This window comes from Rattus rattus, chromosome 13, assembly GCF_011064425.1.
Source record: "Rattus rattus isolate New Zealand chromosome 13, Rrattus_CSIRO_v1, whole genome shotgun sequence".
NCBI lineage: Eukaryota > Metazoa > Chordata > Mammalia > Rodentia > Muridae > Rattus > Rattus rattus.
This window is the reverse complement of record NC_046166.1, coordinates 31,538,786-31,550,734: the sequence shown is the minus strand read 5'-3', so window position 1 is coordinate 31,550,734 and position 11,949 is coordinate 31,538,786. Positions and strand designations below refer to the sequence as shown.

General features: G+C 45.2%; 1 long non-coding RNA gene across 1 annotated transcript; it reads right to left on the bottom strand.

The window, feature by feature from the left end:
* Positions 1 to 2,716: 2,716 nt before the first annotated feature.
* Positions 2,717 to 3,786, bottom strand: LOC116915038. Its single transcript, XR_004389791.1, has 2 exons — positions 3,476 to 3,786; positions 2,717 to 3,049 (listed from the first exon to the last, which is right to left on the bottom strand). It is a non-coding gene; the product is annotated as an uncharacterized LOC116915038 (long non-coding RNA).
* Positions 3,787 to 11,949: the final 8,163 nt, after the last annotated feature.

The window sequence follows — 11,949 nt, the reverse complement described above, 5'->3', positions numbered from 1 at the left end:
CGGGAACATTTTTCTGTCTTGTTTTGTTTTCCTTGTTTGGGGGAGAGGAGGGGCCAGTTGGCGATGCTTACTTGAAATCTTCCAAATCTCTCGGTCATGTGCATCCCTCTTAGAAGAGCCGTTGACCTTTGGTTCCTACCGATCAGCGCTCCTTTGCTACCCAGGAACCAAGCGCTGCTTCCCAACACCAATAGAGGCAGCTTGGTGGTGGTGGTGGTGGTGGTGGTGGTGGTGGTGGTGGTGGTGGTGGTGGTGGTGGTGGTGGTGTAAAGCCAGCGCACAATGGGGACTCACGTGGTTATGAGTAGCCCTTATGTGGCCAAACGACACGCAGGAAAGTTTTTAGAGGTAACCAGTGTCCTGCCCACAGCATCGGACTGTGCTATACAGTTCTTGTGATCAAAAAGATGGAAATTTCTGCCTTAGGGGACGACCTGGCAGAAGTGATTACAGAACGTCACTTCTCTTGAGACTGTACCTCTGCACCTGCTTTAGAGTGTAATAGATCTAGTGGCAGCTGGCCATCTGGAGACACCTCTTGAGCATGACACGCGACTAGCGTGGGCAGCTTTGTCCTCTGCTGTGTTGCGGTGTCCAGAACAGAAGAACGAGATCTGTGTAAGATTCCTAGATGCTCACGACCTCTGACCCCGCTAAGCTGCTGACTGGCAGGGCAGGTGCTGTGCTGAACTCATTATCTGAACTGTCTAGGATGGGGCTTTCCCTTCCCCAGAGAAATAACAAAATTACAAATTCACCCATATTTCATCCAAGCCTCCAAAAAATCCTGATTGGATAGGCCAGAAACTTCATTTCAGAGCTTGCAATTCTTAAAACCCCTGCAGAAAATTCTAGAACCACCACAATTAGTTCAGAATCTTAGGAATGTTTTCCTTGAACCACCAAAAATATTGTCTGGTGTGGGTAAGGGTGACAGTATCGAATATGAAGAAAGACCAGGCCAAGGCCTCCATTATTAAAGTCTACAGCCTTCAAGAGAATTGGCCATGGAATGTATCGTGCTATATCTCAGTTTACCTTGGCCAGTGATTGATGCCTTGTAGCAGCTTGGGATTTATTTTCTCATACATTCAAGAGGGCAAACAGCCTGTTTAGTCAGAGCCTACACTGGATTTAGAGGGAAAGAAGACAGCATTGGTTTGAGGGAACATATAAAATGTCAAACTCCACATAAGGGAACTGAGGATCTAAAAACAAACTGGAGAATCGAGAATCCCCAAAAGTTCATCACAACAGACTGAAGCAAGTCTACAGAACAAACTCCAGACTAGTGATCCAGACTAGGGAGGGGCAGTTTTCTCTAAGTCAGAGGAAAATGTCACCCAGAGTTTCCCATTTCCATTCATTCCTATCCTCTGCATGTGAAGGAAAAACACTCTAGTGTGTGGATTGAAGAATTGATCGTTAGTGACATCAGGACTTTGGCCTGGCTGAGAAGCAAAGGAACCAAAGCCTCTGAGCCTGGTTTTGAGAGTGTTGCCAGGTGGGTTCTTCAAGGTCTGCCTTAGTGTTGTAATCTGGTTGGTTCAGACAACCAAATTTCTCAACCATCAAAACCACAAAGACCCACGTGATTCTGACCTACAGTGTTTTCTTGTTCCAGGTAAAAATCATATGAGGGTGGAGTCAAATTGTGTGCCCCTGGCCCAGAGATTCCCCATGTATATACACGACCAAAGAAGCTAGGTCCACAGGAAGGTGAGCCTTTCAAATAAAGAGCATGGAGTAGTAGACAATTCTAGTCTCCAACTGATGCCTCAGTTGCTTTCTTGAGTAATTTTTGTTTTCCAATGTGTGTTTGCATCTGGTAGGACCTTGCTAAGATAGCACAGACTTACCCAAAATGCTCTATCAGGACAAAGTCTCAAAACATGACAATCCCCTTGCCTCTGACTTCCAAACACTGGGATTACAGGCATATGCCATTAAACTCAACTTCAAATAATATTTTTAATGCACAGCCCATTGGACCCAACTAACTTAATGCTTCTCCTATGACTACGATTTCAAAATGTAATCCCCTGTTGTAACACGGCGCCATCATAGGCATTGGTGAGCAGGTACTGAAGAGTCGTGGAGACATGCAGAAGCCTATTATTTGTCACCCTGATGCTTGCTGATCAGCCAGCAAAATTTCACTTAAAACAAACAATGTGCTTACTCAAGGGCAGAGTGTTCAAACTTCGGTAAGCATATTGCCTAGAAGGGGCCAGAAAAGATAGTATTCTAAACCAAGATGGCAGTAAATCCCGCCCTTTCGGAAAAGACAGGAACCAATGGCCGTACACCAGAGCCTTCTTTTTAAGATAGATTGCAATTGTTGCTTGGCACTGATATTTTTGTCTTTGGGATAAAACAGAAATGCTGTGTGTGTGTGTGTGTGTGTGTGTGTGTGTGTGTGTGTGTGTATTGCTTGTAGCTTTAGTTTTAAAGAAAAAACCCTGGATACAAAAATCTAAGTTTGTAGTAGTAGTTGGGGAAGAAGAAAAACTGATGCGGTTTTAATGGGGGTGGTGGTGGCGGTCAGACCGCCTGACCATCGCCTTCCCTTGAAAATCTGGTTTTCATATTCTCGCTCAGTAATCACCCAAAGCCATAACTGTCTCTGAAATTATTCATTAAAGTCATTTTCAGGGATTCTCACAGGATGACTCTTACGTTTATGATCTGAGAGCAATGACATCAGCCTCTGTCTTTTTTCCGCTTTTAATTAATGCTCTGGAAAGACGGGGCTGGAGGAGGCTGTGAGCCTGGGACGGGGGCGGGATGGGGGACCCGTAGGCCTCTCGCTACGGCGCGGTCAGCTGAGCGCCGGCGCGCAGACATCCTTTGATTAAGGAGGGTATTTCGGGGAGTGCAGGCTGTGCAGAAGATCACGGCAGTGCCCTGTGGTGCTGTCAGCAGTGACAGATCCCAGATGGGGCTGCTACTGTATGGCAGATTGAGTTTCTCAACAGAAAACTCACCCTTCCTCCTAAACGTCTTCAAAAACCTTCTCCGGATACTCCATTCATCCAGGTCGTGTCGTCTGAAATAGAAACAGTCCAACTCCAAAGTTGGTTTTGAGTGCGAGTGCGTGTGTGTGTGTGTGTGTGTGTGTGTGTGTGTGTGTGTGTGTGTGTGTGTGTATGCTAGGTTTATCTCCACCACCACCACCCCCTCCCTTCCTCTTTTCTCTGCACTTCCTCTCCTTTGTGCATCTTGGACTCGAGAAGGCCATTCATACCATAGATGCAGTGGGTAGGTAGAGAGACGGGGATGTGGCGGGGTGAGGCAGCGGATAGCTAGGGTAAGTCAAGGTGGACCCCGTGAGTCACACACTCTGGAGTGGAAAAGCTGGGGGCGGGGAGGGTGGGAGATAAAGGAAGAAACTGAAGGCGCCTGTCCCGGCTCCAGCCAGCTTAACTCTTTGGAGAAGCAGTGCGAAGTCCTAGGAAGGGAGGCTGGGTCTTACCGCGAAGGCCGTTGTCCGTTGAAGATGGGTGAGAGTTTGCCGAAGCCAAGCACCCTCGGGAAGAGGAAGAGAGCACTTTGCAGGGATTCCAGCAGCGATCCGCGAGGTGAGACTGGACTCAAGGTGAGAGGGGACGACGGGTGGAAGCCAAAGTTTCTACACAACACTCCCACAGCAAATCGTGCTGTAGAAATATGGACTTAGTGTAAACTGTTCTTTAAAAGTAATTTCAGAAATGTCCCAAACCTTTGCTCTGCGGAAGCAACAGAGATTCCTCCCTTACTCTATCCTTCGGAACTTCTCTGGAAGAGGTACTCTGGCCAGCTCTGGACTAAGGACAGTGGCCGAAGAGAAGGGAAAGAAAAGTTGAGGCACCAGATTCTGAGCTCAGCAGAGAGCGGTTTCTAGGCCCCACCCACCCTTCCTCCAAAGTTTTCTTAAAAGTGAATCTTGGCGCGGTTTTTTTTAGACCAAACATCAGAAACCCCGGAGAGGAATCTAAAGAGCGCATTTTGTTCTATTTTCCTTTAAACACCCCAGTGTGTCCTTTTAAACACCCTAGTACCACCCCACCCCACCCCCATGCTTCTCCCACAAACTTTCTGGATAAGAGTCTGTCAGGAGAGTCTGGAAAACTAAAAATAAAACACCACGCAATGTCCAGAGAAGCCACTGGCCACCTCTACAGGGTGGGGACACTGCCTGTGAAAGGTCATCTCCTTCTTCACCCAGACAACCTGACAGCAAAGCTCAAGCAGTTGATTCTCTCCTTCCTTTGAGCCTAGGAACCAAGTACTGAAATAGGTGGGGAGGCCCCAACCCTACAGCCATGAGGAGAACCCTACAGCAACCCTACAGCTGCTCCTCCTGACTAGAGTGTCCACAATGACTATCCTTGGAGTAGACCCTTTGGTCAAATCTAGATGCCACACTTTTAATGCCTTCCAATCTTCCCTTTCTGGAGTCTAATTTTTGCAAAGAAATGAGATGGGACCATTAGACAGACCTATGTTGCTGCCATCTGAGGCACTAAGAAGTATGGTTGCGCATACTTGGGTAAACCTATGAACCCAACCCCACCCACCTCTGCCCATGTAAGAGTCCTTTCTCCCCTCCCCTGACAATTCCAGCCTCAATTGTCGGGTGGAAAATCGAAAAACTCTTTATAGAAAAACAAAACACGCTGAATTTCAAAACGACCCCTCACCTCCTCTACAAGACAGCTTTTATTTTCATTGGCCATGATGGATGAAAGTAGTTTATTTTGATTTTGTTTTCTTGTTCCCACATGTCTTGTAAAAGGTTCCTGTGCACGGGCCTGCCCCCACCCCTCTGGGACCGCGGGGGCCTTGCATCCAGACTTCAGTCCCCACTACTTGGTTTTAAACCCTCGCCTGGAGCCGAGGTGTAATTGTGACCCGCCCTAGCTCCGATCCTCCCGGGGGTACGGTTGGCCTGGCCAGACTGAGGCCGGGACCTCCCAAGTGGCAGCCTAGGCTCTAGGCTCTCCAGCTTCGAAGTTCTTGCCTCCTCCCCCTTTCTTTCCTCTGCAGACTTTACTAGCCTTTTCTTTTGGTCCTGTACTTTGCTCACGCCCCAGCTCAAAAAGGGTAAATCGTTTCTCACTTTGTGTTTGCTTTATTATTTTTTATCTTTTCCCTGTCAGACATCTTATTAGGGCTGCTTGGTCGCCTTCTCATTGAAACCCCAGGTCCGGAAAAGCTAACGGTCTTGATGGAAATCTGGGGCAAAGAACTGGGAGCCTCTAGCCAGCCCCCTCCGCGCTGCGCCGCAGTCGGATCCCGGAGCGCTTCTGCGTAACGTCAGCGCGCCGGGTAATTTACCTTTCCTGCGCGTCTGTCAATATGACTAATTTCCACCCGGGTCAAAAAGCCTTTCTCCGGCAGTCCATCTTGGAGCGCTCTCTTAACGCGGTAGACGGGGGTGGTTGTTTTGTTTCCACCCTAGAAATAAATACTCTTGGGGCGTCCCTGCCAGGGCAGCCCTGAGACGAGCAGGCGAATATACACCATGTCAATTAAAAGCAGTTTGCCTTGAACTACGAACTGTGATTGGGTTTCAACGACAGCGACTTGCTTGCCTTTTTAATATACATTACCTAACTCGTCCTTGATTCCAATGCTTTCTTTAGAAACATTTTTTTTCCAAGAAGGAAGTAATTATTGCTCCAATTCTTCTCCTTTGGGTGCAATTCCCTAAAGAAACAGGACCACAATTCAGGGTGTGTTTTAAACATCGGATATGATTGCTAATCTGGCCAAGACTACATATCATCTAGGCGATGTTTTACAATAATTTTTAAACTGCTTCCGACTTGTGAGTGCGAAGAAGAGGGGAGTTAACCGTTCTCACAGAGGCCTCCATTGGAAGCTGGTAGTAGTGAAGCCCAACTCACTTTGAGAAGGTGCAGGAAGAAGCTAGCATGGCCAAGGAGACTGCATGAGTGTCCAGCGGCAGACTCGCAGACTCGTTCTTCTTCAGGCTGAAACAAAGGAGGAGGAGATGCCAGCTAGGTTTCCTAAGCTTTGAAGTCTTTTACTTCACTGACCCAGGGACCAAGGTGTAACTGGAACTGAAAAGTCCCCAACAGTAAGAACACAACTAATAAAATTTAAAAATTTGTATGGGGGGATAACATTTGAAATATAAATACATAAAATAGCCAAGAAAAATAAAATTTAAAAACATTTAAAATTTAACAAATTTAAACGCGCGCGCGCCCGCGCACACACACACACACACACACACACACATGTGAGCAACTTGGGGAATTTCAGAGGAGGAACCTGAAAACTAGGAAAGGGAGGCCTCTGCCAGGGTAGATGAGTGGCACACCCTGCACCAGAATGCTACCTACCTATTGCTCAACCCACACATACTCCCTAACCATCACACCTGCCTCTAGTGAGCTCTCTCTCTCTCTCTCTCTCTCTCTCTCTCTCTCTCTCTCTCTCTCTCTCTCTCTCTCTCTCAATCCACACACCCCTAACCATCACACCTGCCTCTAGTGAGCGCTCTCTCTCTCTCTCTCTCTCTCTCTCTCTCTCTCTCTCTCTCTCTCAATCCACACACACTCCCTAACCATCACACCTGCCTCTAGTGAGCGCTCTCTCTCTCTCTCTCTCTCTCTCTCTCTCTCTCTCTCTCTCACACACACACACACACACACACACACACACACACACCTCTCCCTCTCTCATCTGAGGGAGCATTTATAGCCTAATGAAAGTATATCCTCTAGGAAAAAGACTGTCTATAAAACATGAAATATGGAGACCCCGGTCGGATGGTCCCACCCAAGGTCTGACTTGGTCCTGGAGGGAATATTTTTCCCACCCAAGGTCTGACCTGGTCCTGGAGGGATTATTTTTAGCACAAACACCTTAACTTCTGTTGCTTTCATAAATGCCCTGTTATTTTTACCAAACTATGAAAAAAAAATTAGTGACCTCTGTTTATTCCCCGGAGGAGGACAGATTTCAGCCTGAAGACTTATCTTTATCTGTTGGGAAGGCATTCTTCAGGGGGGAAAAGGAGTTTAACTGTCTATCCTTTGTCGTCTTTGAAAAACCCTGGCACCATATGTTCCAACAGATGGGGGAAACCAAGGGCTCTTTCAACTCCCTTTCATTTCCTTCCTACCCCAACTGTTTCCCCCTATTGCTACTTTTGGGGTCTCAGGCCTGTACTTTCTCCAAGTCACTATATGAGATACTTCCTAGAGTCCTATAGAAATCACAGAAGCACCTGTTTTGTGGGGAAAGACAACCTGTCTGGGACAGGATCTGCTGATTTGCAGAAATGAGCAGAGCAGAGTTCATTCCCTGTCTGTTTGTTTGTTTGTTTGTTTGTTTGTTTGTTTGTTTGTTTTTCCCACATACTGTATCTTTAAATACAACCAGTTCTTTTTGAGTCCCTTTCATTTTGCAACTTGACCTTTGCCTCTAGAACAGTTCAGGTTGTTTACTAGCCAGGACTATACAACATGAAAAACTTTTGGAGACATAAACATCAGAGTGAACTGCAGGGCCAGTGTCCCTTGATGGGGTGGATTTGTTTATTTGCACGTTCTTGAAGACCACAGCAGTTCTAAATTAAAATATTTTTGGCATGCAAGCGCTCTTTAATTACCTGGAGGTAATGAAAGTGAATGGTTATCCGACCCCAAACATTTAGTTGGTTCCTTTGATTTCTGAATTCACCCTTAGTTTTGATGTTTTTATTCTTCCTTTTTCAAAATTTAGGTTTGACCCAGGCATGGTGAGAAGCTTATAACCTGAACACTCCTGAGAGTGGGTACAGTAGAATCATCAAAGTTGCCAGTTCCAGACCAGACCAGGCAGGACGGTATAGCAAGACTCTATTTCTGAAAACAACACACACACACACACACACACACACACACACACAGAGAGAGAGAGAGAGAGAGAGAGAGAGAGAGAGAGAGAGAGAGAGACTAAAGCAATGTTTTCCTTCCTAAGTAGTTGCCCAACTTTTACCCCTTTAGAATTTTGGCAAAGAAGCAAAATGTACAGCCCTCTCAGAGGACTCTCAGATGTATAACTGGGTGTTGGTTAGGTAAGGCTCTTCTTCCAAAGAAAATTTTTTTCATTATAAAACGTCTGTCACACACTGTTTTTTCAGTTATGTTGTAGCTTAGTCTTTCCTTGTGGCACTAAATACTCTCAATCCTTCAAGTCTACCCTTCCAATATCTTAACAGGAGCTGCAAGTGGCTTTAAACTAACTGGGGAGATCAGAGATCATGCATTTTCATCTCATCTAAAATGTTTTTCTTCTCATAAAAGTAGCACTTTCCTGGTCAGATATGCAATTTAGAACCCATTAAACAAAACAAAATGTGTATTATGTCTTTTTAGATCTTAGATTCTATTCTGAGAGCAACTAGTTCTTCAGTATACAATAGGTGCTAAACATGCTATTGTATGTCCCAGTAAGATTTTCTTACTTGGTTTTATTTGTTTGTAAAGATAGGATCTGCCTCAGTAATCCAGATTGACTCTGAAATAAATTTGTATTCCTCGTATGTCTATCTCCCAAGTGCTGGGATTACATGCCTGCACAATCTTAATCCCATAAGATATATTCTTAATGAAAAGGCATGATGTTCTTGCGAGTCACAAACATATACACATTATACAGGCAGAAATTCATTCCAGCTATTTTTTTCCACTGTTGCTCATTGCTTACAAATCTTCTCTAAGCTTTCTAATGCATGGAGAAGCCAAGAAGAGTATCATTTCTACAGTATCATTTCTACGGGTTCTAGCATTGAAAGATAGGAATGGAGATCTATGGAGGCTTGGAAGAGGCTCACAGAAAATGCAGTCTAGTCGTGGTATAAGACATATCTGGATTGTGATTTAAATTTTACAACACAGAACAAATGATCACACTCCATATTGGACTGTCTTTGTTTTGTGATGGTGCTAAACAACAAAGAAAGGGAGTGAAAGACACAACTAGAAAGACAGAGATTGTCAAATACCATTCTCAAGTTGTGGAAGTGCCTTTTGTTATTTGGGGTGGCCCTCTCTCCAACTCAAGTGGATTTTGTTTTTGTGTTGTTCTGGGTGCTTAGGATTAAGTCTCAGGCCTTGCACAAGCTAAATATTCCCTTTCTCAACAATCTATCCCTTCATCCCTCCAAATTGGAAACAGCTAAATTGCTATGCATCGAATAAGTCATGAATACACTTTCTCTTACTGTGAGAGAGTTTTTACAGTGTTCTCATCTGCAGTTAATTTGCACAGGTTATAAATGGATAGGCAAAGGATTAGATGATACACATTCACTATAAAATCGAGATAGATTCTGCAATGTAAGAACCATGCAGACTTTCGGGAGTTCTGTTATGTACAATTCAACAGAAGTTGAAGAGTTGGAGCGATCAGTGGGAAGATGGTGAAGCCCTTGCCCAGTGTGCCTGCGGCCCTGGGTTTGACCTCCTGAGACATATAGCCCCATACGCACAACATGCAAAGACAACATCTTCACTGTTGTCTATCTGAAAGATGCAGATGGAGACACATTTTTAAGAGAAAAAAGCATGTCACATGTAGGACACATTGCAAGAGATGAAGTGGTTCTGCTTTCTGAATGTGGTTTGACTTCCAGTACTGCAGCAGAATAGTAGTGAAGTTGACTCCAGCTCCGTTCTGCATCAGGCCATCCTCTCTTTATATGTCGAGTTGATGTAATGATGTTGGAAGCAGTGCCAGCCCCTGAGAACTACAGTCGTCGGGGTGGGGTGGGGCTGCTAAGTACACACATGTATTAAATGCTACACATTTATTAGTAGCGAGAATGTGTCTGTTTTCACTTTGAACTGCCCCCCAACCCTGCATAACAATAGTACCGGAATTAGTAATAACAACAAAAGTTTTTGTTTCCTTTTTTAGGTTTTTGCCTGTTGCTCTTAGAGACCCAGGGACAGAGTTTTGCCTTAGTTGCTGAGGGAAAGCTGACTAGTAAAGTGGACTGGTTTTCAGATCAAGTATTATGTTCAACTGATGCCTTGGTGGGACCAAAGGGCATTTGGTGGTGAAAGGGACCCCAAACCTTCTGCCCCCTGCAGTACAAAGCTGTTCATCAGACTAGAAGCCAAAGACCCATGTCACTCCAATTAACGTGTGCGTTTGTTGGCCAGCATCTTGGCCAGTTTTATGAGGTTTCACTGGCAGGGTCAGGGGGTCTGATGCTTGTGTTCTCGTGAGGATTAAGGATTCTAATGAATCATGTGACTGTGAATAGACCTGGATGAAGGCTGTGTTTAGGAGACTTACTTACTCACCCACCCCCTTCAGGCTTTCCACCCTGGAGGTCTCTTTCTTTCTAGTCTCAGAAGGGAGGTCTGGTCTTCAAGGACCAACCAGAGGATGCCCTCAGAATTTTAAAATGTTCTCCTCTTCTGCATCTCGGCACAGACTGTTACAAACGTTATATTGACACAGGGGTATATTGTACATTTCTGAAAATGTGCATCTGCATGCATATGTATACGCGACTACAGAAGAAAAGAGTTAAGATCACAGTAGGTGTGGACTTGCGGATTTCATCTCATCGCACCACATCTATCCACAGGATGGCTTTGAAGACGCTCCTAGCTCTAGACCAGAAGTCTCATTTATTAGTGGAGAGGAGAGCAGTTGGGTTCATCTTCCTTCTGTGGGTAGTTATTTCCAGGAAGCTCTTGTTTATTAAAGATAAATAAAGAGGATGTTTCAGTGGGAACTGTTTTAAGGGGAGGCAGAATAGAGAATTAAGAGGGAAGATAGGAAATGCTCATGGGGTCAGATGATTGAGCAGTCCTAGCTCCACTGGTTCCTGAATGTCTCATCTTTTATTCTGTTCCAAGACAGCTGTTGGAACCTGTTGCTTTTTCTTTTTCTTTTTTTTTAAATTTTATTTATTTATTTTATTTATATTAGTGCACCGTAGCTGTCTACAGACACACCCAGATCCCATTACAGAAGATTGTGAGCCACCATGTTGTTGCTGGGAATTGAACTCAGTACCTCTGGAAGAGCAGTCAGTGCTTTTAACCGCTGAGCCATCAGATATTTCATGCTGGCTAATATTTTACGGAGCCGGCCTAGGGGAACTGGACCAGTCTCCCCTGGAGCTAAGAAAATAGTGTTTCTAAAAAGAAAGCAGTTCTAATTCAAAGATGGTGGATCTGGTGACAGCACAAGTATTGGTTTCCTTTAAAGCCTGAAGTCGCTGAAGTGGGCTTGGGAATATGGGTCCAGAGGACTGCCAGTCTAAGCCAGCTAGGTACGAATCTGTTGGCCCTGCCCTTAGGCTGCAGAGAGGCTGTAGGTCTGCTAGGGGGCTAAAATGGATTAATAAGAAACCTGTAAGAAATGTAAGCAGATGAAACGGCAAAGAGGAGAGCTCTGGAGGTTGTTCAGGTGTGAACTGAGGTTTCTGAGTTTGTACTGGGGATGCCTTTGTACACAGTGAGGAGGTCCCTCCCCAAGTTGCTCTTGTTTTGCACAAATGCCGCGGGCACCGTGGGTCTCAGTAGGGACGGAGGCTGTGGGTGCTCGGGCATTTTTGGGGCGAGGGACACTCAGAATCAACAAGACAGGGAGGAAAAAAGACTCAAAATCAACCATGGAAATCAAACAGTGTGCACACACCAGCCTTCCATTACCGAAAAGCGGCACTCTGACCCGGCGTGCTCAGTTTTAAAATACGAATCAATGGAGTCAGATCCCATACTACACTCCGGGGACAGAGTTTTAATGTAAACGTAAAATATGCTTGTAATAATCACTTGTGGGCCCTGAAGCGCCACTCGAATCTCTGTTTAATTATAGGGCATGAGAGGAGTATTACCAGCTAATTAAACCCCATCCTATTTGTAATTCCCCGCTCTGCTGCTGCCGACTTTCAAACGCGAAATTGCTTTCTTCTTAATGCTCTTA